The following is an 18,093-nucleotide window of genomic DNA, read 5'->3' as shown; positions in this document are numbered from 1 at the left end:
CCTTCCCATGACCCTCTTCCACCTGTCTTTTCCTATCCTCTACTCTACATTTCCCTTTCCTACCTTTTCCCTTCCTCCTACTTCCACGCATCTCAGCAACAGTTCCCTGTCCCTCATCTTCCCTCTGTTGTTCTACCTGGAGTGACTCGTACCGATTTCGCACAGACACCTGTCCTGAATTCTGATCGTGAATAGAGCCCTTAGCCTGCAATCTCCTTTCCCTTAGAAAATTAGACCACCTGTCTTCTGCAACTCCTCCCTTTCCTTCCCCTCCCTCTTGTACACCTACTGTAACCTGTACATTGTTTGAGGGAGTCCTATCTTCCTTCCTGTCTTCTGTGAGAATCCTAATTATCTCCCTCAAACTTTCCAACTCCTCCCTCATACCCCTCAATGCCTCACCACACTCACAGTAAGTACACTCGCTCTCCTTAGCCATTCTTTACGGGGGAAAAAATAAATTAAAAATAAAATAACTTATTTGCAACAAATAAGTGATCGGAGAGATATATTGTCTGGGATAGTACACGACAATAAGGTAATTAATATACGACTACACTACAATACTACTTAGTCGTACTCTATTTTTTTCCTACAACCCCTACAGGATAACAACTGCTGTTAATTACTGAATATCGAAAGTAATACACAAGAACTACACAATTCCAAACTGCAATTTAGCCTATCCTAATTACAACAACAGTATTTTAGTAAGAGTTTCTACGGATACCTCTACTATACCAGTACTACACAAATATTTTACAATAATGAAATAAGCACACTAAATTCTAATAGGATATTACTCGTATACTACTGTACAGTACACTACAGTAATTTTAAAATACTTTCAGACGTATCCTAATTACGATACCGGTACCGTACCGTATGTCACTACTAAGCACAACAGAAATGAAATTTGCAAGAACTACTGTACTCAAAGATTACCAACGAAGCTAAATGCTTAGACAAATTATTATTAGTATTACGGTCTAATAGATACACACGAATATAGCAGGCAAGATTCGGCACTATCTAAATGTACTGTATCTATACTACAATGTATCTACACTACACTACACTGCGTTTGGTTAAATGCTTAAGTATCGAAAGGATTGCCGTACACGAAGAAAAACACGAATATAACTGGCAAGATACTATCTCATATATTATACCTTATCTTCACTACAATTCTACTGAAATGTGGTTATGTGATTATTACAGCTGGTGGATTACTATTATTTTCCCTACTCCACGGGACGGAGAATAAAAGTGTTCTTAATTAGGCCTACTGAAACATACGAAGTTGTCTACAATAATTTCTCAAATATTTCTATCAAAACTACTACTTCTACTCCAGGGACTTGAACTGCAATTACCGGAATATATGAACTTTATTATTATTAGCTAACCGCTCATAAATACTGAAAGATCGAGGGAGCGAAATATAGATTACGGATACTAACTACCTACTCAGAAGTACAAATGAATGGAATACAAGGTCAGCTGATTTTTATTTATATTTACTTGACTACACTACACCCTTTGTTCACGACTGTAGCCAACAATGCAATATTTGAATATGAGGAGCGACAATAATCAATAACAATACAACGACTGTTAACTATTACCGTGTAATCTCTTTAACTTCTTTTTAAATGGAAGTTTACAGGCGTATCATGTTTTTTTTAATGTAGTAAATTATTACCTTCGCAATAGTTTGAATATATATCTATACGAAATACCGGAGAAGTTGCTGCAGAAGTTACGGTACTATTCCTTATGATAATCTGCCTTTGTAAGTACAACCAACGAACCTACAGATATTTACAAATATTTTTACAGTTAATATTATTACCTAAAGTATTTCCTAAACCTAAATTCGAAACAAGGTACACCTAGCTAGCGTACTTAACCTAGAAAACGTAATTTACTGAAGACCAACTGAATTTACTTTAACAAAATTTAAATAAATATCACTACTCCCAATTTCTGCCAACAAGCACTAAACACCACTATATAAACAGCACTAAATGAATCAGATATACACAAAATTAAGCTATTTCAATAGGTTGAACACAACACAACACAACACAACACAACACAACACAACACAACACAACACACATTCGCAGTCCAGCGCTCGCACTGTGCAGACGCTCCCAGCACCAAGCTCCAGAGAGACTAGCACCCTGAAAGCTAGCCCTCTCCCATTTACTGCGATAACTACGGTACCCAGTACCAACCAAGCAACGAAGCCCAGCCACCAGAGAGCCCCTAGCTCGCTGAGAACAGGCCACCTGCCATACAGCCTGTTCGAACCAACAATCACCAACTGCCAGTCAAGAATAGGCAGAACCAAGCTACCCAGCACAGAGCAATTTGTCAGAGCCCTCAGTGTGGTCACTGGTTCGGAACTCGTCCCGTTGCGACACGGTAAAACTACACTTGTTCCGACCGTGCCCACTGAGCGAGCACCTAACAGCGCGCCGGTCCTCTTATTTGAGTTTGACCGTTCCAGTGTTTTACGTAAACACCCAAGTTTCCCCAGCCCTAACCCAGCCTTGTCGGAACCACCTCGGTGGACTGAGTAGCCGAGACACCGACCTTCCCACTACTAACCATGACCCCGCACAGTCCTGATCCACCCAACTTCAACGCACCACTTGAAATCCGAACCAAGGAACGCTATTCCAGCTCCTATCCTTTCATCTTCCCTCTTCCATACGACCCATACAGTGACATATCTCCAAAACGGTTGTACCATCACCGCAAAAACATATATACAGCCATAAAACCCGTCATCCAACACGTACAAATGGCACAAGAGCTCTGTAATGGATGTATCATCATATTTTCTCTCAACAGACAAGTAAACTACAATGCTATATTTGAACATCTAAAAACTCAGGAATCCAATACAGAGTCTGCTCTCAGTACACCTCAGGCACGGAAACAGCTATACAAACAGAACCTGACATACAGCACTCAGTAGCACAAACAGATGACACTGTAGATGATGCACCTCTCACCTCCCCCCTTTCCCCCCAACCTGAAACCGAGCCCGGGACTGAGATCCCATTAGTCTCACAACCAGGCACGGACACAACAAACAAATACACGCAGACCAGGCGCAGACGTAAAAAACCTGCTCCCAGGCCTGCCAGACAGCCAACACATACACCAACACAGACAGTGACTCGAACCCACGACCCACCCCGCCCCTCCCTTGTCACACAATGCTTCAACTGCCTCCTACTACACCACTCTGCAGCTACTTGCTCTGCAGCTACCCGCTGCAATAGATGTGGCGGCTCACACCGCCACACTGATTGCACGGTACCGCGGGACCAGCCGAGGTGTGCAAACTGCCAAGGCAGTCATGCCGCCTCATTCCCTGGTTGCCCCTTTATCAAAAAGGCAGTGAAGGAACACTATAGACACGCCAAACATTTACAGACAAACACTCAACCTACAGCACATACAGCTACCAACACCCTACCTCACTCGAACCCAGGACCCTACATCCAGCAACCCAGAAACCAGACCATTCAAGACACCACCACCATCCTGAACTTACTACTGCTAAACCTCCTATCGACCCATAACCAGAACCCCCCACCCCCCATGCCAAGCAAACAACTTATCATAGACTAAAGTCTCCAAGTATCCCACCCCCGCCAAGTCAGCAAGATCATGCCCTCACTTCCTTAACCGCACAAACACCTCACTCCTTAAAGCTCCAACTAAACAAAACACTGGAACACTCGGACACCGAAGCGGGTGCACCACAACGAACTGCCGCATTTCCAATGCTGTAAACTTCCACACTTAAATGCTGTATTTCTAAATTAAAGTATCAAAACCACCCGATACTCAGGAATATAAACATATTCCAGCGCACAATCCAGCGGCAAGGCCCGGTCAACCACAGCAACACCGGGCGTGGTCAAAACATGGATGGGTGACCATCCAAATTTGCCCTTGCCGCTGGCTCAAAGACTAATTTAGACACTTATCTAACATCCAGCCATGGCACGCAAGAATAACGTTGGGTTTTACCATATCACCACATAACCGCACCCACTTTACAGTCAACTTCTACCACTTATTATTATTATTATTATTATTATTATTATTATTATTATTATTATTATTATTATTATTATTATTACTATCACTTTAATATATTTTATTCTTTTTATATATCTATTTTCTACAACAGGCCAGGTGAGGAGCGCGGCATAGCGTACCGGTACTGGCACCGCAACCGGCACCCCCCTAAGGGGTGTCCAAACTGAAAATATGGGAAATTTCAATAGGTTTTCACTACTTTATCACTACAATAATGCAAGAGCTCTCTCAACAGCCAAACGTTCTCAATCTTCTCTCTAGCACAACCTATACGCATAAACTTAAAGTACAAAGAATAGTTATAGCGTGTACACATCACCTATCGATTTTGTATGCATCGACTCATACTAAACTTCTTCCGCTAGATTGTGCTGCTATCTTAGCATAACCTATACGCATGAACTTAAAGCACAAAGAATAACGATGTTTAACAGCGCGTACACATCACCTATTGATTTTGCATGCATCGACTATTTTTTACCGCCAGAGTGTACAACGATCGCATATGTGTATTGCTAACGCATGTGTATAAAGTTAAATCACAAAGAATAGTTATGTTCCAAAGCGCGTACACATCACCTCTCGATGTTGCATGCATCGACCATCGTACTAAACTTCTCCCGCTAGAGTGTACAACAATCGCAATTGTGTGCTACTACGTATGTGCGTGTGTGAACATAAAGCACAAATAATAGCCTGTACATATCACGTATCGATGATGCATGCGTCGACTATCGTACTAGGCTTCTTCCGCTAGAGCATGCAGCAATCACATTTGTGTATTCCTAACCTATGTACACGAACTTAAAGCGCAAAGAACAGCCGTGTTTAAAAGCGTGTACACATCACTTATCGATGATGTATGCATCGACTATCGTACTAAATTTCTTCCACAACAGCGTGCAACAATCTTATAAGTATGCTGCTTCCTTAGCATAACCTATATGAAAGAACTTAAAGCACAAAGAATAGCGATGTATAAAATTCTTGTGAACATAGCAGCAGCAGTAAGAATAGCAATTTTTAAAAGCGTGTACGCATTGCCTATCGATTATACATGCATCAACTAGAGTACTAAACTTCTCCCGCTAGATTGTGCTGCTACCTTAGCATAACCTATGTAAGCGAACTTCAAGCACAAAGAATAGCTATGTTTAAAAATCTGGTGAACATAGCAGCAGTAAAAATAGCAAGGTTTAAAAGCGTATACACATCACCTATCGATGATGCATATACCGTCCATCGTACTAAACTTATTCCGCTAGAGTGTACAACGTTCGCATGTGTTTGTGCTGCTATCTTAGCATAGCTATGTGCACAAACTTAAAGCACAAAGAATAGCTATGTTTAAAAATCTTGTGAACATAGCAGCAGTAAAAATAGCAAGGTTTAAAAGCGTGTACACATCACCTTTTGATAATGCATGCATCTTCTAATCGATCGTGTGACTATCGCTTGTATCTGCTGCTATCTTAACATAACCTACGTGCACGAACTTAAGGGGATCGGTACAGTAAACAACCTTCAAAAATTTGATTTTTCAAAGTAATTTTTAATGTTTAACTACACTTTTCTAGGTCATTTTGGTGAAAGAATTGGTTAAATATCTGTACTAGTTTATGAGTTATGATTTAAAATGCTAGACATTGCATAGGCTATTTAGAGAACTCTGAACGTTCTGAGATAAGGTATGGCATATGGTACATAAAACATACATTGGTGATGGTGACAAAAGCCTTCAGAGTTGTGTCAGATATGCAACCTGATGGTCCTAGTGTATCTATCACCAAACGCTGAATGTGTTGGACATGTTAAAAAACGTATGGGCACACGACTGAGAAATCTGAAGAAAGAATTCAAGGGGAAAAACGTTCAGATGGCAAATTACTGTCTTAAAAAAAACAGACTGACAGATTCTGCAATAAATACTCTGACGACCTACAGTAGAAATGCCATAAGAAGTTACTCAACATCAGTAAATGATATGAGAACTGCTATCTGGGCTATAAAAACTCATTTGATGAATATCCACTTCATTACTTCTGCCCAAAAGGAGATAATTCCTGGTGCCCGTACCAGGGAGCTGTCACTGCAGGCAGAGTTCAAGAATACAAACACAAAAACACATTACATTCAGCTGTTGTGGATGTGATTAAGCCTGTTTTCAAGGATTTAGTTGCTACTGAACTGTTGAAAAGGTGTTTAGGAGGTCATACACAGAATGCTAATGATTCTCTCAATGCTAGAATTTGGAAAATATGCCCAAAAACTAGACTCTGTGGAAAGGATTGTGAAGATTGCCACAAATGATGCAGTTCTGACATTTAGTGATGGAGTGAAGAGTAGGGTGGCTGTGCTGCCTTAGATGGGTATGAATCCTGGTGTCTTCTGTGAACATGCAATGCTACAAGTGGATGTGATGCGCATAAATTCTGCTGAAAAAGGGTATAAGAAGCCACAAAAGAGGCCAGAGTAAGCAGAAGAAGATTAATAATGGAAAATGAAGCTGAGAAAACTGCTTTAGAGGGAACATCTTATGCCCCAGGAGCATTTAGCAGCTACTGGAAGGCTGCCGTGTCTTTACAGGGGTCATATAACTTTGCAGCTCATTTTCTCAAAACTACACTTTTCAAAACCATTTCCCATGTAACTATTAATTATATGGTGTATTACAGTGCCACTTTTCTCTCATGATCTTAGTGACAGAGTCTACAAAACTGACCAAACTCATATGCCTAGGAATGATAGTTGTTTGGAAAAAAATTATCTACATGCAAACACATGACCAAAATATGCAATATTAAAGAGACACAAAATTAAAAATACTAATTTTGCAAATATAGTTCCGGATGTGGTCAGTTTTGTAGATGTAACTTTAGTCAGTACACTTTAAAAGTCAGCACACTAATATATTGATAAATGGCCCAGATATGAAGGAAACGGTGAGCACAGACACAAAAAGACCCGCCATTTTGAATAATTAATTAGCAAGTTTGATAATACCAAAATCAAATCTGAGATATGTGCTTGTATAGTAAACATGATGCATGCTTCACTTAGAAAGTTTCGTTGCTGTACATACAGTAGAAGCTGATATAAAAATTATTTAAAATATCCAAATTTTGAAGCTTGTTTACTGTACCAATCCACTTAAAGCATAAAGAATAACTATGTGTAAAAAAATCTTGTGAACATAGCAGAGTGTTAACTAGGTAGGTGTAGGCATTGATCTTTGCATGCTGACACAGCATACCACGTGGCCGTGACGTCGCAGCCACGTGTTCTTGTTTGGTAAACAAAGCCAAGTGCTTTTTGACAGCTGTCTTCTTGACGGACCCTAAACTCACTTTGAAGGGCAATAGAGCGTCGCTAACCTCACTGTTGCCATCTTCACGGTGCTAAACATCAAACTGCCACCTTCTGCATGTTGTAGCGCGGAATTTAAAATCCAACAACAGAACATCGCTAACCTCACTGCTGTCATCTTTACAGCGCTAAACCTAAAGGCTGCCACCTTACGCATGTCGTAGTGCGGAATTTAAAATCCAACAACAGAACATCGCTAACCTCACTGCTGTCATCTTGAAAAGTTCAGTGTTCCAAACACTAAAAAACTATCGAGCAGATACTGATTTCTGTTAGAAAAGACGCATCTCATCGCACCTCGGGGATTTAATTAGGTAATTCTGATAAGACATGACCCCTAGGTTCCATTCCTTGTTCTGAACATAAAACCATTTACTAATAAAGATTAATTTTTTACACTTCAGCTAACTCCTTCCTGAAGGAGAAGGGCGTGGTAAGGTAGTGGAGGAGCCCATTAGCCCTTTAGCCCTAGGAGGAGGAGGAGGAGGAGGAGGAGGAGGATGCAGTCAGGAAGAGGAGGAGGTGGAGGAAAAGTCATCTTGTTCTGAACACATCAATCAATGTTCTAATCACATGTTGAAGTTAACGACATCGAGTACAGTGTTCGATTCTAGTCTTAATTACTTATTTTGTAATCTAATTCTTCTTAGAACAAAAGCATTCCCTGACATGTTCTAAACACATGTTGTATCGAGTACAGTGTTCTATTCTAGTCTCGATTACTTATTTAGTGTTCTGAACACATCCGTCAATGTTCTAATCACATGCTGAAGTTAACATCGATTCTAGTCTTGTTATATTTCAATCTGATTTTCTTAGAACAAAGGTATCCCGTAACATGTTCTAAACACATGTTGTATCGAGTACAGTGTTCTATTCTAGTCTTGATCACTTATCTAGTGTTCTGAACACATCAAGCAATGTTCTAAACACATGTTGTATCGTGTACATGCTTGTAACCCATGCCAACAGATTGACTGATATTTCATGTTACATGTTTATGCGATAACTTGTTCGACTGCTAGGGACTTAAATGTAACAAATGATTTCTTATAGCACCAATCGTGCTGTTTAATTTTACTCTCCGTGTTTGAGATAATGGAACAGGGTTTGAATCTACGTTTTTCTATTGTAACTAAATCAGATTATCGTTTACCGAGCGAGTTCGCTACGCAGTATGGTTTTTCTGTAGTTTTGATTTTCGCACAAGACGAATATCATACGTTGTACTTTTGCTATATCATTTACCGAACAAGTTGGCTACGCAGTATGCGTACAGTGTGTGTTTGACTTTAACACTAGGCAAATCATTGAAGTTGTACTTTTGCAATATCGTTTACTTAGCGAGTTAGCTTCGCGATATGTACACAGTGTGTTTTCGATCTTTACACCAGGCAAATCATTGAAGTTGTACTTTGTAATATCGTTTACTGAGCGAGTTAGCTACGCGATATGTGCACAGTGTGTTTTTGCTTTTTACAGTAAGCAAATCATTGAAATTGTACTTTTGCTCTGAACACATCAAACAATGTTCTGATTACATGTTAAAGTTAACAGCAACGATTCTAGTCTTGTTATGTTTCAGTCTAACCTTCTTAGAACAAGGGTATCCCCTAACATGTTCTAAACACATGTTGCATCGAGTACAGTGTTCGATTTTAGTCTTAATCACTTATGCACTGTACTGAACACATCAATCAATGTTCTGATCACATGTTGATGTTAACGACATCGATTCTATTCTTGTTATGTTTCGCAAGTCTAAACATGCACAATGATGTTATCGCTGCACACTCTTGCCTTCGCAATGCAGGTTTTAACTTGTTCGATAGAGCGATGCCTTGACATAGGTAGAGGCCTTAACAGCTTATGTATAACCGCTATTGTTTAAAGATGACCGCTGTTAGCAGTTAAAAAGGAAAGAAGAATTTTTTTAATTACCCACCACCACATTTTAAAGTATTAGATTTAGTGCTGTAAAGATAGCGGCACGATGCTCTGTTGATTAAAGATGAGAGCTGTCACAAATTGCCCTCCACCGCATGCGTAACAGCAGCCGTCATCTTGCGCAGTAGCCTCTAAGCTAGCTTTCTTCATAAGAGTAGCCGCCATCTTGTGCGAGCACCCCTAGGCTCTCTCATAAGGAGCTATGTATAGCCACCATTGTGTGTCCGCCATCTTGTGTAAGCAACCCTAGGGTGTCTTAAATATCTTGTGTAAGCACCCTTAAGCTGTCTCATAAGAAGCTATGTAATGCTGTCATCTTGTAGAATTAGATAGCTGTCAATGCCAAAGGGCTTAAGTAGGAATCGAACCGTTGATCTCATCATTAGACTATGTTTTCTCATGCTATCATGTTCCTGACATTGCGAACCTACGTATGAGGCAGAAAAGTTTTGTCTGTTTTGCTCTACGATGCACCGTTTTCAAGATATTTAACATTTTGCATTTAAACCCCAAATTTAATGAATCCAACCAGCACGGTACTTTATACTCTCTACCATAGCTAGACCTGAACATGTTACGAAGACTTGCTTCAATACAAGCTAAAACAGAGTAAATGCCAAAGGGCCTAAGTAGGAACCGAACCGTTGATCTCATCATTAGACTATGTTTTTCTGATGCTATCATGTTCCTCATACTGCGAACCTACGTATTGGGCAGAAAAATGTTGTCCGTTTTGCTCTACGATGCACCGTTTTCGAGATATTTTAACATTTTACATTTAAGCCCCAAATTTAATGAATCGAACTAGCACGACACGTTAGCCTCTAAGCTATTTTTCTTCATAAGAGCAGCAGCCATCTTGCGCAAGCACCCCTAAGGCGTCTCATAAGGAGTCGTGTATAGCCACTATCTTGTGTCCGCTATCTTGCGCAAGCATCATTAGGGCGTCTCAAGCTATCTTGTGCTAGGACCCTTAAGCCGTTTCTTAAGAGCAGCCCCCCATCTTGTGCAAGCATCCCTAGGGATTCTCATAAAGAGCTATGTATAACTGCCATCTTGCGCAAGCATCCCAAGGGTGTCTCATAAGAACCTATGTATAGCGGCCATCTTGCATAAGCACCCTTAAGGAGTCATGTATAGTCACCATCTTGTGCAATTAGCGTCGAGAGATGGCTGCTGTAGAATTTTTCTTTTTAAATTATCCGCCACCATATTTCAAAGGTATCTAGCTAAAGATGGCAGCACGGTGCTCTCTTGATTAAAGATGGCAGATGATAGCTAACAGAACTTTTCAAATTTCCCGCTACTACATGCAAAGGTAGTAGCCACAAAGAGGGCAGCATGGTGCTCTGTAGATTAAAGATGGCGGATGACAGCTGACGAAATTGCCTGCATGATAGCAGCACTGTGGTCTGTTGATTAAAGACGGCGGATGACGGCTGTCAAAAAAGCACGTGTGTTTTTTCCAAACAAGAGCACATAGATTTTTTCAAATTGTCGCAACCACATTTCAAAGGTATCTACTTAAAGAGTCTCAGCACCGAGGTTTGTGATACAAGATGGCGGATGACAGCTGTCAAAAAAGCACGTGAGTTTGTTTCCAAACAAGAGCACGTAGAATTTTTCAAATTGCCGCTACCACATTTCAACTAAATAGGGCAGCACGGTGCTCTCTTGATTAAAGATGGCTGCTGTCACGTGAAATTGCCTGCCACCAGAGTGCAGGACGGTGCTCTGTCGATTTAAGATGGCTGCTGTCAAAAAGAATTTTTCAAATTATCCGCCACCACATTTCAAAGATATGTAGCTAAAGAGGGCAGCACTGTGCTCTGTTGATTAAAGATGGCGGATGACTGCTCTCAAAAAAGCATGTAGATTTGTTTACCGATTCAAATCTCGCGCTAGTTAGGTTAAGTTGGTACCACTAAGGTTTAGGCCCGTCAAGATGGCAGTACTGAGGTTTGCGATACGTTGTTGTCTGTCATAAAACACGTGGATTTGTTTACCGATTCAAATCTCGCGCTAGTTAGGTTAAGTTGGTACCACTATGGTTTAGGCCCGTCAAGATGGCAGTACTGAGGTTAGCGATGCGTTGTTGTCTGTCAAAAAGCACGTGGCTTTGTTTACCAATTCAAATTTCGCGCGGGAGGAGGAGCGGGCACCTGGGAAGGCCTCCCGGGAGGAGGAGTAGGCATGGGCCTGGGAAGGCCCCTCGGGAGGAGCAGGAGGCCCCTGGGGAGGGCCCTCGGGAGAAGGAGGAGGAGGAGGCCCCTAGAAAGGCCCCTCGGGAGGAGGAGGAGGATGAGGCCCCTGGGAGCCCGGCGGAGGCGGAGGCGCCCGAATCATCCAATTATACTACTCACCTGGACCTGGCTCTTTTTTATTCCGGGTTGCAAATCTGCATTAGCCACTTCAGTGCACTATTGTCTGTTTGAAACAGAGATCTTATGTAATTGCTCCACTGACTTCACCAGAGCTAACAATTTCCGCCTGGTCACGCATTAGTTTCTCTCAGTCTTGGACTGCGTCTTGCTGAAGTATGCTATTACCCTTTTTTGACCGTTCTGCATCTGGGATAACACTCCAGCTATTCCTATATTGCTGGCACCTGCATCCAGTTCACATCCAGTATAAACAGACCTGCAGTACATGGATAACTCAAAACGAGGGCGGTGGTCAGCATTGACTTAAGTTGTTCGAAAGTTGAGTGACTGCGACCCGTCCTTCTTCCGTAAGCCTTGTCAACGGTTTAGCTATATTGGCAGATCCAGACACGAAACACCGTTAGTAGGAGCATGTACATCTCTGGGAACAGGCCATTACTGCACGTATATTCCCTGGATCTACGGCTACACCGTCTTTGAAAACGACATGTCCTAAATAGCTGACCTTTGGATTCAATTTCAGGTTGGCTCGATGCAGTCGCTTAAAGACTTCCTCCAGGTTCGATTGGTGTTCATCGAATGTCTCACCTATTAATATGACGTCATCCAACTAAACAAGGCAGGTTTTCCACGGCAGACCTCGCGGCACTGTTTCCATCAGTCTTCCAAACGTAGCGCAGTCCAAAAGGACTAACCTTGAAGTGTCAAAGTGCCCTACCAAATGAGAACGGTGTTTTCTCTCTATCTTCGGCCTCTACTTCTACTTGCCTATCCACTTTTCAAATCCAGAGTGGAGAACACTTCAGATGTGCCTAGAGTGTTATCTATCTTAGGTAACGGATAACTGTCATTCGCGGTCTTACTCTTCAACTGTCGGTAGTTGACCGGTGACGTCAAGGGACCACTAGAGGATTCTGTGACACCCTGCTTATACATGTCACAAACAATTTTCTCAGCCTTCTCTCTTCTTGATGGTGGCAAGCGTCGTGGGCGCTGTCTGATCTGTTGTGTACGTCCGGTGTTTAATTTATGTCTCACGAAACTCATCCTGCCGTACGGACAGTTCTTCGCGATTGCGAAGACATCTTGATATTTGAACAACATTGACCTTTGATCCTGTGTCAGCTTAGTACGTCCGAGCTGCAAGGTCTGAGTTAATTTTGAAAGGTGATCGTCATCATGGGTGTCCATCATGGTCTCTCCACAAACTAGGGATGATGCCGGATTACAACGGGCCACCTGAGCGCCTCTTTTCAGTGATACTGGGAAATCAGCGGTAGAGTGTCAGCTTCCGGATCCCAAGATAGCAGGTTTAAACCCGGAAGAAGTAGTCAGTTTTTCGAAGGGTGGAAAAATATCCATTCGACACTCCATGTCCTACGATTTCGGCATGAACAAGATCTCTGTTCACACATTTAGTGTTCATCGGATAAAATTTAGTAAATCTCTGCCACAGACGCCCAAAAGAGATTCGGTTTACTCTGTCTGCCATCTAGTAGGCCTAGAGTAAAATGGACCGTCGAAATTGACGAGCAGAAAGCCAAGTGGCGTCAAATTTAAGTGTCTGCACACGGTAGAGTGGCCATATTATTATTATTATTATTATTATTATTATTATTATTATTATTATTATTATTATTATTATTATTATTATTATTATTATTATTATTATTATTATTATTATTATAATATTTGAATAGTTGGACTGCTTCGTCTGTGTATTTGAAGCATCCTCGTTTCAGATCGAAAGTGAGTTCAAATTTAGTCATTTCGTCCATCATAAGAATAACGATTCCCGTGACATCAGCAACTATTACTCGATTGCTCATTGTCTCGCCATAGATGTTCACTGATTCACCGGTTGCAGTTTTTAATAAAAGTCTCGTAGGACTCCTTTTACGGTGTCCTTCTTCACAACCATGGTGGTGGCCCCAGTGACCAGAAGCATAGTGAGAGCCAAGCCATCCATTGTGTCCGCGCTCCGTGTAACGTCAACGTGATGTAGACGAGCTGAAGCCCGTTGGTTAGAACCACTGAAAGTGCCGTCATTGGGCGCTACGTTACTGTGGTCTCGAGGGATGTGGAAAGGACTAGGTCATGGGCCGAGAGATTTCCGTGTCTGGAGATTTCTGCGGGATTCGAGTGATCGACGTACCTCAAACGTTGGTCCAGGTGTATAAAAGGCAGGTGGACCTTCAGAGTTCAGTTAAGCGAGTGACCATTAAGCATCGTGAGAGTTGGATTGCCGGTCAGTGTGAGTTAGTGCGACTGGGTGTTGGAGCTGAAGACTCGCTTGAGCCGTGAGTTGTATCAGCTGCGTGTTCAGGTGCAGCGTGGAAGAGATCACTGGGGTGTCAGCGTGGGGCTGTGAACGGAGTTCTACCGGAGTGTGGGCAGTGAACTGCGCGGGCTGCGAACTGTGGACTGTGACTGTGTGACTGAGTGAGACTGGACTGTTGTTGACCTGACTCCGTGTGAGTTAATGTAAATAAACAGTGAGAATAAGTGAGAGAAACCGAACTGTGTAATTGTGATGATTGTAAGGCGTGAGCTCGGTATGCCTACGACTGCTAATGAGTAGATTAAGTAAGTAGCTAATAGAACGCTATCAGGTTCAGTCATCATTTGTTTACCCAGCCAACACGTAACACAGCATCTATACCTGGAGAAGTATTCGCTCTGTTGATGATTGATAAAGCTCAGTGCTTCTAGCCACAGTTGAAAGCTTGAGGTTGCTGCACACTGCTTGTAAAAGATTACAAATAAAATTAACTCTATCACGCCAAAAAGTAACCTCAATATCCCATTTCCGACCATAGTTATTTAGCAAAGCAATTTTTGGTCTCTAGAAGTCTGTCGTCCGAAGAGTCGGCTATAATTTTGTGTGTGTGTGTGTACTTAGTGAGTGATCTTAGATTTTAAAAGGTCAGTTTCTGATTGGTTACAGAGACGACAGTTGCGCACGTGCATGTATTTTTCCCTAGCTGGTTTTGGCACGCCAGCAGAATTTCGTACTCGTGGAACAAACAGTTTCTTACATAACAAACTGCAGATTGGGGTTTAAAACATGTGTTTTTTTTACATCCAGCTACCCTTAATTACTAGTATGCGCCGTAAGTTTTGCTTTGTTAGTACACTTCAATGACATCAGGTAAAATATTTTGTTAATCACGTTACCACTCTGCATTCAAACTTGAATTTCAACTGAGTTTAATTCAGGGGGAGTTTTTAAAAGCAATCTCTTAGTTTACAAATTCATCATTGCAGCACCTTCATACCGATAAATATTATTCAATTACTAATGAACATTAATTATGGAAATGCTTACCAGGTTTAGTGAACCAGTGTTAGAGGTTGCTCTTCAGCGCCATGTTCAGACACCAACAAACATGCGAAGTTAATCGTAACTAGGAAAGCCCAGCCAGAGAAACGATTTGAGAGCTTCTACCATGCACAAACAAGCAGAGATTATATGGATAGGTCTCGACAGTAGATTGGAAATATCATAGATCAAGCAGGTTAGGAATATCGCACAGTGCAAACTGACAACAAGATTGTTGATACCAGCATTGCAGGAAAAGTTATTAAAGCCTCGGTGAACAGTTACAGCAAATGTCTATCCGTGAAATTCTCTTCCTTTACTGAGTCAGAGCGACTGACTCTAGTGATGGCTGGTAAATATCGTAACGGGTATTTTTAACAAGTACGCGCTTGTAACGGTTACAGGAGATATCCAGTTACTGAAATAACTGCAACTCGACAATCCTCGGGTGAACTCGGTTAACACCGGCAGCGCGTGGCCGTACTCCCCAGCAGTAACCGCCTCTAGTAACTAGTATTCTACTCTTAACGCGGAATTTACTGACCAGCATTGAGTTGTAATCATGCATTGATATCGTCAACGTTATGAAGAGGGCAAAGACGAGCTTTATGTGGTCATATTTTTCCGTAATAGATAGCGAGTTCGCGAAAATGTTCTATGTGCGGGAAGAAATGCTCTTACAAGTTTTCCATATCAAATTAAAAAAAAGCACGTGGAAACGATTCATCCAACAATTAATTTAAAAATAGCAGTACCAGCAGTCGAGTTAAGTATTTTTTAAGTAAACCAACTCTTTAATGTAAGCAGGCATGGAAAAACTGGGGCAAGTGCATTAAGCGTTCTATAGGTTTTGTATCTCTCTCCCTCTCTTTGCTCAGTGTTTCGAAATCCAATTTAAGAGATTCATGCCAGTAAATTAAAGAAGGAAAGAACCTCTTTTCAGGATGAAATACCGCAACCCCGGTGTCTCTCTAAAACCCGTAACAGTTGAAAAAATATTATAACATAGAATTATAATTGTTACTTATTAATTATCCATGAACTAACTCAACGGCCGCTTCCTTGCCGCTTTTAGCCCTTTCCTATCCCATCGTCGCCGTAACACCTATCTGTGTCGGTGCGACCTAAAGCAGAATTGTATTGTTTCTCTGAATATTTACTTAAGCTATTATTTTGCATTCATTTACCTCTTATATTATTTAGGGTAATATTCTATTGTATTTTTAATTATTGTAATTACCGTATTGTTAAAACTTGCCTCAGCTTTTCTCTAAATAATTGTTTATATGTGACTTTTACATTCATTTTACAGTACAGTTCTCTGTTATTAAGTAGGATTCATTTTTGGTAGTTTCGTTCTTTTTAAAAATGATCGACTTAATATACACTGACTGACAGAGCAAATGCAACACCAAGAAGGAGTGGTCAGAACTTTATGCCAATTGCAGGGTAGACTGACGTCACTGAGGTATGCTCATGATGTGAAATGCGCCGCTGTGCTGCGCACGTAGCGAACGATAAATGGGACACGGCGTTGGCGAATGGCCCACTTCGTACCGTGATTTCTCAGCCGACAGTCATTGTAGAACGTGTTGTCGTGTGCCACAGGACACGTGTATAGCTAAGAATGCCAGGCCGCCGTCAACGGAGGCATTTCCAGCAGACAGACGACTTTACGAGGGGTATGGTGATCGGGCTGAGAAGGGCAGGTTGGTCGCTTCGTCAAATCGCAGCCGGTACCCATAGGGATGTGTCAGTACCTACTAATACTAGGTATTAGTAGGTACTGGATGTGTCCACGGTGCAGCGCCTGTGGCGAAGATGGTTGGCGCAGGGACATGTGGCACGTGCGAGGGGTCCAGGCGCAGCCCGAATGACGTCAGCACGCGAGGATCGGCGCATCCGCCGCCAAGCGGTGGCAGCCCCACACGCCACGTCAACCGCCATTCTTCAGCATGTGGAACACACCCTGGCTGTTCCACTATCGACCAGAATAATTTCCCGTCTATTGGCTGAAGGTGGCCTGCACTCCCGGCGTCCGCTCAGAAGACTACCATTGACTCCACAGCATAGACGTGCACGCCTGGCATGGTGCCGGGCTACAGCGACTTGGATGAGGGAATGGCGGAACGTCGTGTTCTCCGATGAGTCACGCTTCTGTTCTGTCAGTGATAGTCACCGCAGATGAGTGTGGCGTCGGCGTGGAGAAAGGTCAAATCCGGCAGTAACTGTGGAGCGCCCTACCGCTAGATAACGCGGCATCATGGTTTGGGGCGCTATTGCGTATGATTCCACGTCACCTCTAGTGCGTATTCAAGGCACGTTAAATGCCCACCGCTACGTGCAGCATGTGCTGCGGCCGGTGGCACTCCCGTACCTTCAGGGGCTGCCCAATGCTCTGTTTCAGCAGGATAATGCCCGCGCACACACTGCTCGCATCTCCCAACAGGCTCTACGAGGTGTACAGATGCTTCCGTGGCCAGCGTACTCTCCGGATCTCTCACCAATCGAACACGTGTGGGATCTCATTGGACGCCGTTTGCAAAATCTGCCCCAGCCTCGTACGGACGACCAACTGTGGCAAATGGTTGACAGAGAATGGAGAACCATCCCTCAGGACACCATCCGCACTCTTATTGACTCTGTACCTCGACGTGTTTCTGCTTGCATCGCCGCTCGCGGTGGTCCTACATCCTACTGAGTCGATGCCGTGCACTTTGTGTAACCTGCATATCGGTTTGAAATAAACATCAATTATTCATCCGTGCCGTCTCTGTTTTTTTCCCAACTTTCATCCCTTTCGAACCACTCCTCCTTGGTGTTGCATTGTCACTGTCAGTCAGTGTATTTCTCCATGGATGTCGGTTGTACAATGGAGACAAAGAAAATAGTACGTAGGAGGAAATTACGAAGCTTAACTTACCCTACTTGCGCCTATCTTGC

This window comes from Anabrus simplex, chromosome 10, assembly GCF_040414725.1.
Source record: "Anabrus simplex isolate iqAnaSimp1 chromosome 10, ASM4041472v1, whole genome shotgun sequence".
NCBI lineage: Eukaryota > Metazoa > Arthropoda > Insecta > Orthoptera > Tettigoniidae > Anabrus > Anabrus simplex.
The sequence above is the reverse complement of the archived record's forward strand: the minus strand, read 5'-3'. Positions refer to the sequence as shown.